General features: G+C 37.0%; 2 long non-coding RNA genes and 1 pseudogene across 5 annotated transcripts in view; 2 read left to right on the forward strand and 1 right to left on the reverse strand.

The window, feature by feature from the left end:
* LOC133741807 (uncharacterized) overlaps positions 1-15,731 on the forward strand; it is a 97,102-nt gene that overhangs the window by 42,819 nt on the left and 38,552 nt on the right. The gene's annotated exons all lie outside the window — the stretch shown is intronic.
* LOC133742538 (pleiotropic drug resistance protein 1-like) lies at positions 311-8,004 on the forward strand (annotated as a pseudogene).
* On the reverse strand, positions 9,060-12,645 carry LOC133746189 (uncharacterized). Of its 4 annotated transcripts, none has more exons than XR_009864007.1 (4): positions 12,327-12,645; positions 9,864-10,611; positions 9,541-9,733; positions 9,060-9,450 (listed from the first exon to the last, which is right to left on the reverse strand). It is a non-coding gene; the product is annotated as an uncharacterized LOC133746189 (long non-coding RNA). The 4 variants fall into 4 exon arrangements; XR_009864009.1 differs by having other exon boundaries at positions 9,864-10,013; positions 12,327-12,600; XR_009864008.1 differs by lacking the exon at positions 12,327-12,645 and having other exon boundaries at positions 9,864-10,013; positions 10,139-12,182.

The raw sequence follows: 15,731 nt of genomic DNA on the forward strand, positions 1-15,731 counted from the left end.
TGTAACACATCTCTCCACGTATAACTGCGTAAGATGGATCTATTGGAAGTAGGGCTGGGCGTTTAAACCTGTAATACATGATGTCTCACCATAGGTGATTCCTCACCTCAATGTAAATATTCATGACTTCATCCCTATTCAGTCGCACGATTTCTTCTTTGTTAGCCATGCGCCAGCCATAGGAAAAAGAGAAGGAAAGAAGGGGAAAAAAAGGAAGTGGATGATGCATGTGAATAGGTCCTAGTCCAAAATTCTTGCTTGAGTGAACTACCAGGTAAAAGTAGAAGTGTCATACATTTACAAACTTCAACTTCCAATACATGCATCCACTATATATAATATACAAACGATTCACTCCCTCAGCTCCTCATTCTATCGTGTGCTCCATCAACTCTCCTTCTATAGGTTGTTACCTATATTTCGTTCATGCCTCTGGTCTCTTTCTCCATCTCGCTCGCTCGTTCGCTCTGATGGACTCTCTGCTAGCAAACTACGCCTCTTGCGACGAAGAAGAAGATCAAAAACACCACCACCAACTACAACTACGGCCAAACCCCTCTTCTTCCTTTCTTTTCTCTTCTCTATCCTATCCCAACCCAAACCCAAATTAACCTTCATCCTTCTTCAATTCCCTTCCTCCTCCAAAACAAACCCGATCAAATCTTCCCCTTCAAGAAGACTAAGACTGAAAACCCACCTCAAGATCGTCTCTTTTCTCCTCTCTACCCAAACCCAATCCCAAACCCTAATCTCTTTTTCTGTCCACCAGATATACCTCTGGTCATTTCGTCTCCTACCATAATGTCAGCACAATCTTCGAGTCCCAAATTCTGGAAAAGTTTATTAGCAAAAGTTGGAAAATTTTCTTTTACTGATCGAAACAGAAAGTGTGTGGTTCTAGATTTTATCTTTGTACACAAGGCACATAATTAACTTGAACGAAGGATACACAGCAGTACCTTAAGAATAAAGTCTGTAACTATAGTCTATATTAGCTTCCTGTCCTTCTAGTGCTGCTGCCTGCAAAAAGTTTAAAAGAGCCATTTTTGGTGTTTGAATGCTACTCCAAGAACAAGTACAAAAAGTAAGGTTTAGAGGGTGCAAATGATAAACAACAGAAAGGATACAGTTCCACATCAATTGCCAGAGATATAAAAAATTTTAGATATATTGTTCTGGCTTATGTATTGTAGCATTAATTAGAATTATAAAACATAGCGTTATGCTATTCTTTCCTATATATACAGCTGTTCTCATACCTTCATGTAGAGATCAAGATCAAGATCTGGCATAAGGCTGCAAAGTGCAAACCTTTTCTCTCCTTAATAATTCCACCTCTAGATCAAAATTATCAAACCTAGATTGTATATAAATGTCACCTTGATCAAGGTACTGCTATGTACCTTTATTCTTAAGGTACTGCTATGTATCCTTCGTTCAAGTTAATTATGTGCCTTGTGTACAAAGATAAAATCTAGAACCACACACTTTCTGTTTCGATCAGTAAAACAAAATTTTCCAACTTTTGCTAATAAACTTTTCCAGATTTTGGGACTCGAAGATTGTGCTGACATTATGGTAGGAGACGAAATGACCAGAGGTATATCCGTATATCTGGTGGACAGAAAAAGAGACTCACCACAGGTATGCATATATAGGACTTCCCCAACTCTCTTTTTTCAGTTTCCGAAAGTGTGACCGGGTAGTTTAACTGCGGCTGATTCTTATACAAAAAAATGGTTGATGCATTATTGCAGGGGAGATGCCGGTTGGACCAGAAAGAGTGCTTATAATGGATGAAATATCCAATGGGCTGGACAGCTCAACAACATTGCAATTAGTGAAATCACTACAACAATATGTCCACATTCTGAACGGAACTGCATTAATCGCTCTACTGCAGCCAGCACCGGAGTACGATCCTTTGATAGGGGCATTAATCGCTGTGTATTTAGCCAGATGGCAAATGGACTGTTTCGATTGATAGGGGCACTAGGAAGGAACATAACTATTGCAAATATATATATGTCATATCACAAGGTAAAATATTCTTTGCAAAGTCTAATCTAATCTGAGAAATCATAACAGTGCTTTTATGTGTTATTGTAGTGGACGTAATTAAATTCTGATGGTAAGCTAAACTTGTGTCTTTTTTCTTTTTATTAATTTTGTTATTATTTTTTATTTAGAAGATATGAAGAAATGGCTGTTGTGGGGATATTGGCTCTCACCATTCACATATGGACTGAATGCCATCGCTGTCAATGAATTTCTTGGAGAAAGTTGGAGACATGCATGCAAGGATAATTTTTCACGATTGTGACAGTAGAGCTAGAGACTAGAACAATTAGAGTAGGTGAAAATCTTCAGGAAACATGAATTAAACATTGTCTTGGGATTTTGTATTACAGGTTCCTGCCAACTCAACAGAAGCATTAGGAGTTATGGTTTTGAAGTATCGAGGTATATTTCCTGAGGCACGCTTCTACTGGATTGGATTAGTAGCTTTGATTGGCTTTATTCTTCTGTTGAATTTCCTTTTCACCTTGGCACTTCAGTATCTTGATCGTAAGTACCTAGGCATATTAATTTCTATCTACAGATGGACACTATCAATGCTATGTTTTGACAATCCTAAAAATTTCGTGGATGCAGCACTTGAGATGCCCCAAGCAGTACTATCCAATGAGGCATCCTCTACAACAGAAGATAGCGGAGTTGCAAGCAATCCTACTAGGCAGCATGGCATGGTTCTTCCATTTGAACCCCTTTCATTTACTTTCGAGCAAATCAGATATGCTGTTGATATGCCTAAGGTATCTTCAATTTTTGTAAAGGAAAAATAGTATTAATGCTATTTTTCATCAATTAAAATGTTTGGTGACTGGAAAGCAACTTGAACTACAAATCTATAAATACTCTATTAATATTACCATCAAAGCAAAATCAAATATGTTATTGTAGAACTCCCAGGTTGAAATATCAAAACCCTTTTATAATAATTGAACCAATTACAAATGACGAATGCAATCAATGCATTTTCATCCTTCACATTAATAAATATGTCCTTGCAGGAAATGAAAGATCAAAGCAAAGCTGGGGATCAGCTAGAACTTCTTAAGGGCATGAGTGGTGCTTTTAGGCCTGGAGTTCTAACAGATTTGATGGGTGTTAGTGGCGCTGGAAAAACCACCCTCATGGATGTCTTAGCAGGAAGGAAGACAAGTGGATATATTGAGGGAGAATCACCTTATCTAGATATGCAAAAAGGCAAGAACAATGATCAAAATATCGAGTTTCAAGGAAATATCGATGGTCCCGAAAACGGAAATTTCGACGGAAATATCGTGGATATATCGATTTCGGTAAATAATCAAGAAAAATGATAGAAATTTGAAGAAAAATATGAAAATTTTAAGTGAAACTTTTGGATATGTTTGTTTTATCAATTGTCTACTATATATGAAAAGAAAATCTTGAATAAACATTGCTATATAGTGAATTGTAATAATTTAAGATGAAACGGTAAATGATGAATCGCCGACACCAAATATTAAAAGTAGTAAATGTCATTAATTAGAGCAATAAAATAAACAACAAGAACTAAATGGTTAATAATATTAACTTATTACTTACCAAAATTTTAGAGTGAAGAAGTAGTAGGAGAAAGAAGTGAAGAAAGAAACTTGTAGTTTCCTTCGGTGTAAGGAATGAATGGAATTTTGAACTACTTATTAAAATTTGAAATGTTGGTGTAAAATTTTTGAACATTTGATAAAATTTATTTAATATAGTAATTGAATTGTTCTAAGTTAGTTATTGATGGGACATGTACCTAAGTTTTTAGATTAGTATGGAAAAACATATATATCACAATGTTGCACATAAAACACATCTGCAGGTGTAGCAGAGTTGGCAAGGCATTCAAAATGTATGGAGGAAACCAATTAAGGTTGGAAACTTGGTGCCCCCAAATTGGTTTTTTGCTTGAATTTCAGTTGGAAAACTAAGAATCACGTGGTGGGGCCAAGTCTTGGCGTTGCATGATATTGACAGTAATGTGAGAATGGAAGGTGAAGTTGGAAGTTTCCAGAAAGTAGCAATCAAATCACGATCTCCTTTATTTTGCGATATATTGGGAAATTTCGAGAAATTCGGCTGAAACTCTCTTGGTCAGTAAATGATAATATTGCCACATGAAAAAAAAGAAAATATCTCTGAAATATCAGCGATATTTTCGATTTTTCAGTCATTGGGCATGAAACATTTGCTCGCATATCTGGATACTGTGAGCAAACAGATATACACTCCCCTCATGTCACTGTTTACGAGTCTTTGGTTTATTCTGCATGGCTCCAGTTGTCCCGGGAGGTTGATTTCCCAACCAGAAAGGTATGCTTCTGACATATCCTTCTTTCTTGTGAAGGCCTATCTTTAGGATGATAGTTTCTTTAATCATGGATTATGTTTAGTCAAGTCATGTTGAGCATATCCACGCTTTAATGATTTGCAATTGTTTATTGAGGAAGTCATGGAGCTTGTAGAAATGACCTCAATAAGTGACAGACTTGTTGGATTTCTAGGAGTGAATGGTCTCTCAACTGAATAACGCAAAAGGCTAACAATTGCGGTAGAGCTTGTTGCCAACCCCTCGATAATATTTATGAATGAGCCGACCTCGGGCCTTGATGCTAGGGCTGCAGCAATTGTAATGAGAACAGTGAGGAATACAGTGGACACCGAGAGAACTGTAGTCTGTACCATCCATCAACCAAGCATTGATATATTTGATGCTTTTGATGAGGTGAGATACTGTTAATATTAGTAGCTATATTTTGGATATACTATTTAATGTTACAAGATTTAAAATTTTGATATTCTATGTAGATGTTGCTTTTGAAACGGGGTGTGGTGAAGAAATATATGTAAGCCCTTTAGGCCACCATTCTTCGCAGATGATAAAATACTTTGAGGTTAGGTGTATAATACATAAATATATTATCTGCCATACTTTACCCAACTGCTAAAATTGATAAGATTTTAGGAGGTTCGTGGAGTTTCTAAAATAAAGGATGGTTACAATCCGACAACTTGGATGTTGGAGGTTACTTCTCCGGCACAAGAATCCAATGACTGAAAAATTAAAAATATCGTCGTTTTTTTCATATGGCGATATATCCTTTACTAACCAAGAGAGTTTCGGCTGAATTTCTCGAAATTTCCTAATATATAGCGAAATAAAGGAGATATCGCGATTTGATTGCTACTTTCCGGAAACTTCCAACTTCACCTTCCATTCTCACATGATTGTCAACATCATGCAACGCTAAGACTTGGCCCCACCAGGTGATTCTCAGTTTTCCAACTGAAATTCAAGCAAAAAACCAATTTGGGGCACCAAGTTTCCAACCTTGGTTGCCTTCATGCACTTTGAATGCCTTGCCAACTCTACTACACCGGAAGATGTGTTTTATGTGCAACATTGTGATATATATCATTTTCCATACGAATTTGAAAACTTAGGTACATGTCCCATCAATAATTGACTTAGAACAATCAATTACTATATTGAATAAATTTTACCAAATGTTCAAAAATTTTACACCAACATTCAAATTTTAATCTTATAAATAGTTCAAAATTCTATTCATTCCTTACACCGAAGGAAACTACAAGTTTCTTCTTTACTTCTTTCTCCAACTACTTATTCACTCTAAAATTTTGGTAAGTAATAAGTTAATATTATTAACCATTTGGTTCTTATTGTTCTAATTAATGACATTTACTACTTTTAATTTTTGGTGTCGGCGATTCAGCATTTATCGTTTCATCTTAAATTATTACAACTCACTATATAACAATGTTTATTCAAGGTTTTTTTTTTTTTTTTTCATATATAGTAGACAATTGATAAAACAAACATATCCAAAAGTTTTACTTAAAATTTCCATATTTTTTTCCATCATTTTTCTTGATTATTTACCGAAATCGACATATCCATGATATTTCAGTCGAAATTTCCGTTTTCGGAACCAATGATATTTTCTCGAAACTCGATATTTTGGTCATTGCAAGAAGCATCTCTTGGGGTTGATTTTGCTTACGGATTACATGTACAAAAATTCAGAAATATATAGGTATGATATCCATAAAAATTCATATAATAATGCTGTACTTGTGTTTCAGCTACTATTTTTTTTTTTTTTTTTGAGAATAAGAAACCTTTATTGATAATAATCCAAATTACATCAAACGGGAATGACCGGTGGTGGATAAGAACTCCCCACTCTCCTCCCTAAAACCTAAACCAGTTACGGGTCCGTCATCATGAATGACCTCCATGAGCCGAAAGGGCCCAACCCCTAACCACCTATACCGCCCAAACTCTCGGGCTACAAGGAATCCCGAGTATCGTGATACCACCTCATGGACAACCGCCAGAAAAACCAACGCCATCTTCCACACCGTGTTCCACAACCAGACCACGTGCAAGGATCGCTCGTTAGCACACTGACCATAAGATAACACCGAAATCAAACCACTTCGTCCCTAGGAATGACACCACATCCATGGCACCTCAAATTGACCCAACCCTAGCTCAACGGAGTAGGGGCATGCTAATGACCAAGAAAACCTAACCAAAAACATAACTTTAAGCAAAAATAGAATTAAAATAGAGCTGCCACAATCCTCATCCTTCTCCCCAGGAGCCTCGCCTACAGACCACCACCACCACAAGGTTACCCCTTCGAGCTCACCTCGCCAGAGAAACCCAGACCACGCAGCAAGCCAGAACAAGGTGCCTTGCCACCTCGGAGCGAGAGATCGAACTCCAAGAGTCTGCGTCCTTCAGCTTAAGAACTCGAGACCACCACTGCAATCGCCGCCTAGCATCCCACCGCAGAGAAACACCCAGCGTCGTACGATCCATGGAGTGCCTCCGCCATGATCAGGCCACTGGTCGCCTGCTCCACCGCTGCGCCGCCGTCCGGCAGCCCATTGCCCATCATCCACCCCAGCGTTGTCGCCTGAGAAGAAAGAAGAGTCATCCACAGCCCAGATCGTCTGACAAAAAGCAAGACAGTGAGGCCAGAGACCTCAATAACCCATCCGGCAACACCCGCCGCTCGTCGATGCAGCAGGGAACCACAATCGACGCCGGGGCGCCGCCGGATAGGCTGCGACCTTTCCCCTGCGATTTCCAACCCTAGATTTCTTTTGCTGGTTTCTCGGAGCGAAAGAGAGTTTTTCTACTTTTTGGCCCCTTCGTTTAATTCAGTACTTCAGCTACTAATTTCTATATATGAATGATTAGGAAAAATAAGGCATTGATAAAAGAACCAAGTACCCCTGCACCAAATTCAAAGGACTTGTACTTCCCAACGCGATATTCATAGTCTTTCTTCACCCAGTGTCTAGCTTGCCTATGGAAACAGCATGTATCATATTGGCGAAACCCTCAATACACTGATAAGACTTCTTTTCACAGCTATGATCGATGGCTGCACTACTTGGATCATTTTTCTGGGATCTTGGCTCCAAAAGGTATATATTGTAACAAACTTATGAGATACCAATATTTCCCAAAGTTTTGTGATGCAATGTATGTAAAACTTAATGTGCAAGAGTGACATTCATCATTTCATGGTCCTTCCAGACAAAAGCAAAGATATCTCTTTAGTGCAATGGGTTCTATACTTCTATGTATGATCTCTTTATTGGTATACAAAATTCCTTATCGGTGCAGCCAGTCGTAGGTGTTGAGAGGTTGGTCTCTTACCGAGAAACGGTTTCTGGAATGTACTCAGCTTTTCCATTTTCCTTTGGACAGGTATGGCAGTGTTACTAAGTTTCTGTAAGGTTGCCACTTCGATCTACAAATATCAAAGTTAGATCAATCCTATCCTAATTTCTTGCATATCAAAGGATAAAGTAATCCTATTCACAACTAATACTGATAATTGACTGCTATAGAGCTGTAAAGGACTTCATCATGTAGACTAGGTTAGCACAAATAGCAATATCCTTCATTACTGCACAGCTGCACTGCTGCCTAGACTTAGTCAAGGATACTTCAAAACTCCTCTTTGATATAGCAAAATCAGAAGGGTTACACCATCAAAGAAAACAAACAAGAAAGCAACAACAAAGTGAACAAGAAACTCTGTAAAAACCCAAAAGGGAGATTGTAGGAATAGATCACCAAAAGTAAATGCGATGACCTTTAGTTCCAGCTAGATTACCCGCATTACCTGGCCAAAGCCAGAGATGAGCAATTAGTAGATGTAAGCAATTATCAATCAATGTTTAGAACAATATATTGTAATAAAAAGTTAAGCATCAAATCTGCTCCTATCTTTCATTAACCGTGCCCAGCCACTTTAGGTCCCATAGCCTCCCCAAATTTAAAATTTGGAGAAATTAGTCTTGATTTAGTACCAACCTTCTGGATGATTAGTAAACATTTGAAGCCTTTACTCTGTCAAAGTTGGAGTTCAATTAATCTTATGAACTGAATGGACCTATAAAATGTTAAAATTGAACTATGAATTGAACCTGACTGCCTGATGGGTATTAGGGATGAAAACTTATTCACAACCAAATGCTGATCTTTCCTTCCTATCCCATACAAGCCTAATGAATAAGGATGTGTAAGTGTATAACACTATATTCCCATCTTTTACACTTTTAGATTGTACCTCTACCACTTTCCAGTTGTTCATGGAACTGTATTCATATCAAGTTCAGGTGTGGCCATGCAACACCAATTTCAAATAGCATAATTTTGAAGCACAGTTTAGATCGCACCTACTTGACTGGTAGTCATTGTCCTATATATCTAAACATCATTTGATTCTGTATTACATTAGTGGAGAAGAAAATGAAATTTGATGACTTTTAGTTCTAAGTTACTCGGCCAAAGGCAGAGAAGCCAAATGCAGTTCAAGTTTGGACCAAACATAATTAATTTTTGATATATTAGACATTTCTAATCATGGCATGTATACCTAAAAAGAATATCCTGTAGACTAATTAAGCAACTACCGCACTATCTTAATTCATTTGTTTGTCTCCCAGTGACACCAATATTCAAAATCATAAACCTAAAAGCTGCTCCCAACTACAAAGACTGTAGGATCCAAACCAAGCAACCGTAATTGAAAAGAATTCTAACCAAGTTCACTTTCAGTACTACAATGAAGAGGGTCAAAAGATCATTAGTCAAATAATAAATACAAAAGTACAACTCTAATTATAAAAGTTTAATCATGCTTGCTTACAATTCTTGAATCCCACCCAGAGAAACCGGCTACTTTTTTATAAGCAACTCTCCACCACTGCTTCACCTTCTCTTCATCTCCCCCCAACGATTCATGCTTAGTTAAAGCTTCGTCAAAACTCTTGTTTTGATACATCAGAGAGATCCACATAATTGGTAGATTTGTATCCCTGCTTCCCGTGCATTGCAAAATCCTTGTAAGTTCATACAAATAAGGTTTAAAAAAAACATAGTTTTCTGACAGAACAATGACAGCAAACCTTGATTCTTCAATTGCAGTTAGCAGACTTTAAGAGATATCCTCCCCGTCTACAAGCTGTGTGTCATCCTCTAATGTTCTAATTACACTCGTGTTTTGCAATTCATGGTACAAATGGGATAGAAAGCTCCTATGAGAGTCTTCACCTTTAAAACTCAAAAATACATCATGCTTCCACTGAGTAGACCTTTCAGCTGCAGGAAGAAACCAACAAAAAATGAAACAATAACAGTCAAGAAACCAACAAAAAGAAGAAAAGCAGAAATCAAAATGAAAAACACACCAAGGAATGGAAGGGAGAGACTTTGAAACCAAGCAACTTACAAGTCCGACAGCAGCTTGTCTTGTTGCTTCAAGTGCTTAAAAATCTTTGATGGAATTTGACATTATAGGCTCAATTTCAGTAGTCTATGCCTTTGTGCTTCAAAATCTCCTTTAGACATCATAAACTCAATTTCAGCAGGTCTTACTTTGCTGCACACATAGTCGACTACTTGTTTAACAAGTGCAGAGGTAAAAGGAAGAAGGTGAAATAATCATCAGGTCAAATCCCAAAATCACAATTATAATTGTTCTTAATTAAGAGTTTCATGCATTACTTATATTCTGGGTACACAGCATATACTATCCAGAGAAGTTGGACACCCTTTTTAAAGCAGATCTCCAGTGTTGTGCCTTCTCTCTGTATGGCCCAGATTTTCATACTTAGTGAAGGTTCTTCCCTTTTGCTTTTGTACATCAGACAAATCCATTTCATAAAGAAGTGGTAGAACTTCTACAGATCCAAACACAATGTAGAAGAAGCACAGGTTTGCAAGAGAACAACCATAGCAATCTGGATACTTCAATTGCAATTAGGTTCTTTAGAGAAATATCGGTCCCTATGTCATGCCCTCGGTCATCCATGAATGTTGTAATTCCTCTGTTTTCCAATTCCTGGTATATATAGGAAATGATACCCTTGCAAGTGTCTTCACACCTGATACTCAATTACATACCATACTTCCACCACCAAGGAGCTTGATGATGATTCGGGTGATGAAGAAGAGATGCAAAGGCTATATGGGAGCTCCTGGCATTGAAAACCACCCAAAAAGAAAATATTCGATAGAAGAATCATGAAATGAATAATGATTGAGAAGCAAAGCTGAAACAAAGTGACAAAATTCACAAGCTAGCTAGGGACAATGTGCATGGTAGCTGCAGATCACGAAAGACAGATGGAGCTTGCAGTAAAAATTTAAGGGAAATAATGGAAGAGAGACGGTTGTAAATCAAGCAGGACTAAGTTTCCAAACTTGATTCATATAGACTCTGATGGACAAAACTGACTGCATTGCTATTTGCTTTCCATTTCTGAAACTCCCGACTGATACATACAAATTTAATTGTTGAAACCAACCAACCAATAATTTCCTCTGCATTCACATCTAAAACTTCCCCACCTATACACTTTGCTGGTTTAGCTTGAGGAAATTATCCTGCTAATTCTTCCTTCCTTCTTCACTTCAGATATCTCTCTCATGTCTCACACATGAGTTCTCTTTTCTTTTTTATCCTGACTCTGTTTCTTCTTTCTTTTCCTCTTCTCTTCTCTCTTAGTCTCTCTCTTTTGTTTTCTTCTTTTCTTTCATGCTCCTAATCTCCTATTCCTCACGTCCTTTACTCTCTCTCTTTAGTTCCTTCCTGTTTGTTTCTTTCTTTCCATTCTACTCCAGCCCTTCTCTCTATCTCCCTCACTCTCACGTTATGTTCTATTGCTCTCATGGTAGTGTGGATATGAATCAACTCATCAAGTAGATAGCTGCTATTTATACTAGTCAGGTTCTTGGCCATCAAGCAAAACAATTATAATAAAATCTGCATATAGATGTGTTTGTCCATACCTATCACTTAATGACTTAATCCCCAAGCACTATGAAGTGATTAACATGAATAATCTTATCTAGATATAACTTGATCATCAAGATTACATATTTACAATATACTAACATATAATAAAGATATATATTCAATGAGTAGGAGGTGTCAAAAGACTGATCACAGTCTAAGACCTTCAGCTTTTAGCTTCACCACCTCATGCTACAAGGAAACCTTCTCGCTGAACAAGAGCCAATGTGATTATAAGAATAGGCTTTGTACAACCTGAAGAACTACCCCTTAAGTATCCAACCTCGTTTATAATAAAATACACCCTAATTCACCTTCTTATCTCTACACTTTAAGCTGCCAATGTATGCATATATAATAACTCACCTTCTTACCTCTACCCTGTAGCTAGGATTTATTTGTTTATTTTTTGAGAACATCTGCTTAGCTAAGATGTAAAATTTTCACATGCAATCCAGACAAACATCAGAATTGATGCAAAGAATCTTACCATTATAAGATAACAAAATGGGCTTTTTGGCTATAGTACAGACATAAAGACTCTGTTTTTTTTCTTTCTTAAACTTCCCTTGTTGATTTCTATTACTGATGATAAAGCTTTGAATGCAATCACAAATGAATAGCTAAAACCACAACACACCCAAAAGACCAAAGAATTGAAAACATTAACACCAAAGCATAAAATCAAGAGAGGCTCTCTCTTGACCAGGAGATCGAGCCAGTGTGTGAAACATCCCAGAACAAAAGAATCGGTAAACCCCTAATCATAATCATCATATATATATATATATATATATATATATAGAGAGAGAGAGAGAGAGAGAGAGAGAGAGAGAGAGAGAGAAATATTTCTGGGCTTATTTATTTCTTAGTAATGGGAGATGCAAAATCACTTACCATCCGTACAAGGTGCTTCTCCATCAAGCCTGAAATACTTTCAATAATTCGCCATCATCACTCGAGCCACTTGTAAAATTCGCAGATTGAGTCTCACTATGCGGTATGGTTTGAGTAAACCCTAGTTTTCTCAGAATCTCATAGAACCAACTGCAAGAGAGAGTTGGGTTTTGACATGATCGTTTCCCTGTTTGGCATATGGTTTGAGAAGAACAGTACCAATTTTTTCCCTCTTCTATCAAAAGGGTTTTGACATCTTCGATTCCAATAAGACGAAAACACCCTTGGAAAATGGCACATGACACATCACGTGATCCTACTTGACGGAGGGATTAACGGCATACACCAAAGTGCAGGCCCGGCCCTGGGAAATTCAAGGCCCAGGGCGAAAAATAAAATTGGGTCCCTTATATAAAAAAAATTAAAAATATTTTATATTGATAAAAAAAAATATGATACAGCGGGGGGGGGGACATAAAACCAATACCCCGAAAAATAAACATTACATCACTTTATATCAATCAAATCTCATTTAAAATGATTTCTTCTTGCACTTTTAGAAGCAAAATCATCAATTATGTGCTGAAGCTCAATATTTTTCAACATATTCTTTTCAATACTCAAGATTGCTAAACCATTCAACCTATCTTGAGTCATTGTTGTCCGCAAATAAGATTTTAATAACTTTAATTTTGAAAAACTTCTTTCTGCAGATGCCACTGTAACAGGTATAGTCAATAAAATCCTATAAGCAACTAAAATATTTGGAAATATATCCTTTTTTTTTGCAAACTCCATAATTTTAATGGAATTCCATGGGTTTCCTGTTTCATATGCTTCATTTGGTAGCATTTCCTGCAATATTTGTAACTCATAAAGCAAATATCAGACACCTCACCATGTTTCAAAGCAACTTCAAGTTTCAAACAACAATTTTTCATTTCTTCATCATCCAATGAAACCAACCGTGATGCATCAAATAAGAAGCCAAATACATATTCAAAACTTTCCATTTGTTCAAATCTACACTTCAATTGAGAAAGAGCCATATCAACTAAGACAAGAAAGTAATCAGTTCTAAAATCTTCTTAAGCTGATTGTTGTTCTCTATCTGTATCATGAATCTCATCAAAATGTCTCTTTCTTATAACCCTACGCTTCACAGAAAATACAGGCTCAATTCCCATTTCATTTGCAATTTCTTTAGCATCAATTATAGCAGAATTAAATCCATTTTCTCTATATTTTTCAAAAAATGAAATCAACCCTTTTAAACTTTTATTAGCAACATCAAGAATCATATCTCTAGCCTGCAAATTTTTGCTCACCATGTTTATTTTGTGCAAAATATCATGCCATATATTCAAAGGCATTGTGTCTTCTAATGGTTCACTCACACGATTTATTTCAATATTCTCACTTTCAAGCACATTTGTTTCTTCCATATTTTCTGTTTGATCATTCTCATGTTCACCTATATTCTCAACTCCAATATTCTCACTTTCAAGCACATTTGTCTCTTCCATATTTTCTGTTTGTTCATTCTCATGTTCACCTATATCAGTTACCTCATTTTCGTTCTCATCTATATGTTGAACTCCTTGTGTTACCTCATTTTCACCTTGATTTTCCGAAGAAACACATCTTTTGTTAAAAAATTTATCTAAAGAACCTCTTTGGGAGCTTATAAATTTTTCTTGCTGTTTTTTTCTTTTTCTTTTTTCACTACCAGAAACACATTTCTTAGGAAACATTTATAAAAAAACAAAAGGAAAAATATCAATCGAACAATAGAAGTATAGAACCTGGATATGAGAAATCTAATTTGCTGTCAACGCCTCCCTCCTTGAGTGATTTGTAGGACTCCTAGCAACTTGCCTTTACTACTCTCACAAATTGCAGTTGGAAATTCTAATAGAGAAGCCAAAACATTCATCAGAGTTAGACAATTAAACATCAAAATAGAAAACCATTACTGGATCAAAGGAACTGATGAAACCGTTTTTATGCATCAAGTTGGCAAGTTGCAGACTTGCAGGCTGCAGCAAGGAAGAAGAAAGGAATTTGAAGAATGAAGATGAAGAAAGGAAATAAATAAGGAATCTGCCGAAGAGAAAACCCAATGCTGTCTTGAGTGTCTTCCTTCTTTTTTGCTCATGCTGTTTTGTTTAATTGCACGCTTGCAGCAGCCCCTATATGCTGCCACAAGTGAACTGCCCAAGAGACATTCCCTTCCCTTTTGCTGCTTAGTGCTTAGATTAAACAATTGCCCATCATTCCATCAATGTAAAATATAATTAAAAATTGCACTCTTGCTTTTCCTTTTCTCATGTTCCTAACAGAAAGACTACTTTTTTTTTTTCCGGTCTACTGCCATCAAATTTAGGCCCCCTGTCTACTGCCACAAAATTTGGGCCCTGGACTATCGCCCTGCCTGCCCTGGGCCAGGGTCGGGCCTGCCAAAGTGATAGACGAAATGCAAAGTTGATACACAAATCTGATAATGTTGAAAGTGCATACACCAAAGTGTAGAATTATTCAAAATTCGTACATTGTTTTTGATATTTTCTCAAAAAACTAATCAAAAATTGATCCATTATCAAATTTAGAATACTCAGAATATTGTGAAATCAAACAAAAATGCTTATAGAAAACACGGGTAGATGTAAGAGGGACAAAAATAAACAAACGCTAGTCTCACATCAGCTAATGAAATCAAATTTATCCCCACCGCTCAATCCCACCCGCCCTCTATTGAAGAACAATCATATAATGTATAAATTTTCAAATCTTCTAAACTAACAAGAACCCAACAAGCAAGAAGCCTCAGCTATCGAGGAGCACGTGTGACCTTGTTCAGCAGCAAGTCCTGGCTTCCGAGTCGCGGACAACAAGGCTTCAGCGAGAAGCGGTGATCTCCACATGCGGAAATGAGTTGAGCGAGTGGTCACTTCTTCGGGTATGTCTGTGCGGTCTTTCCAATTTCCTATGACGACTGGGAATGTATTGGATTGGTCGGATCACCCTAATGACCCGACCGTTGTGATTGGGCCTAAACTGTAATGGACCTTTTTATGTAGATACGCGGAAATCTGGACTGTTTTATAACCAGTTTTTCATTTGCAAACCCACAAAATGAAACTAGCTAGTAGCCACAAGTTCTTTTTCTCTGAAGCAAAAATGCTTACTGCAAAGAGACTCTGATGTACATCTCACGGAAGAGATCATACATAATATGTAAACGCATGTCTAACGCCTTGATATACATCTTGACCGATTAAAAATAAACAAAAATTTATTCTTAATTATGTAGAATTACAATCTCAAGCTACACATTATTGTTAAGGATAACAACTCTGTTGAGGAATACAATATTTCTTCTCTGTTTCTTCTTCACACATCACC

The sequence above is a fragment of the Rosa rugosa genome, chromosome 4 (assembly GCF_958449725.1).
Source record: "Rosa rugosa chromosome 4, drRosRugo1.1, whole genome shotgun sequence".
Classification (NCBI taxonomy): Eukaryota; Viridiplantae; Streptophyta; class Magnoliopsida; order Rosales; family Rosaceae; genus Rosa; species Rosa rugosa.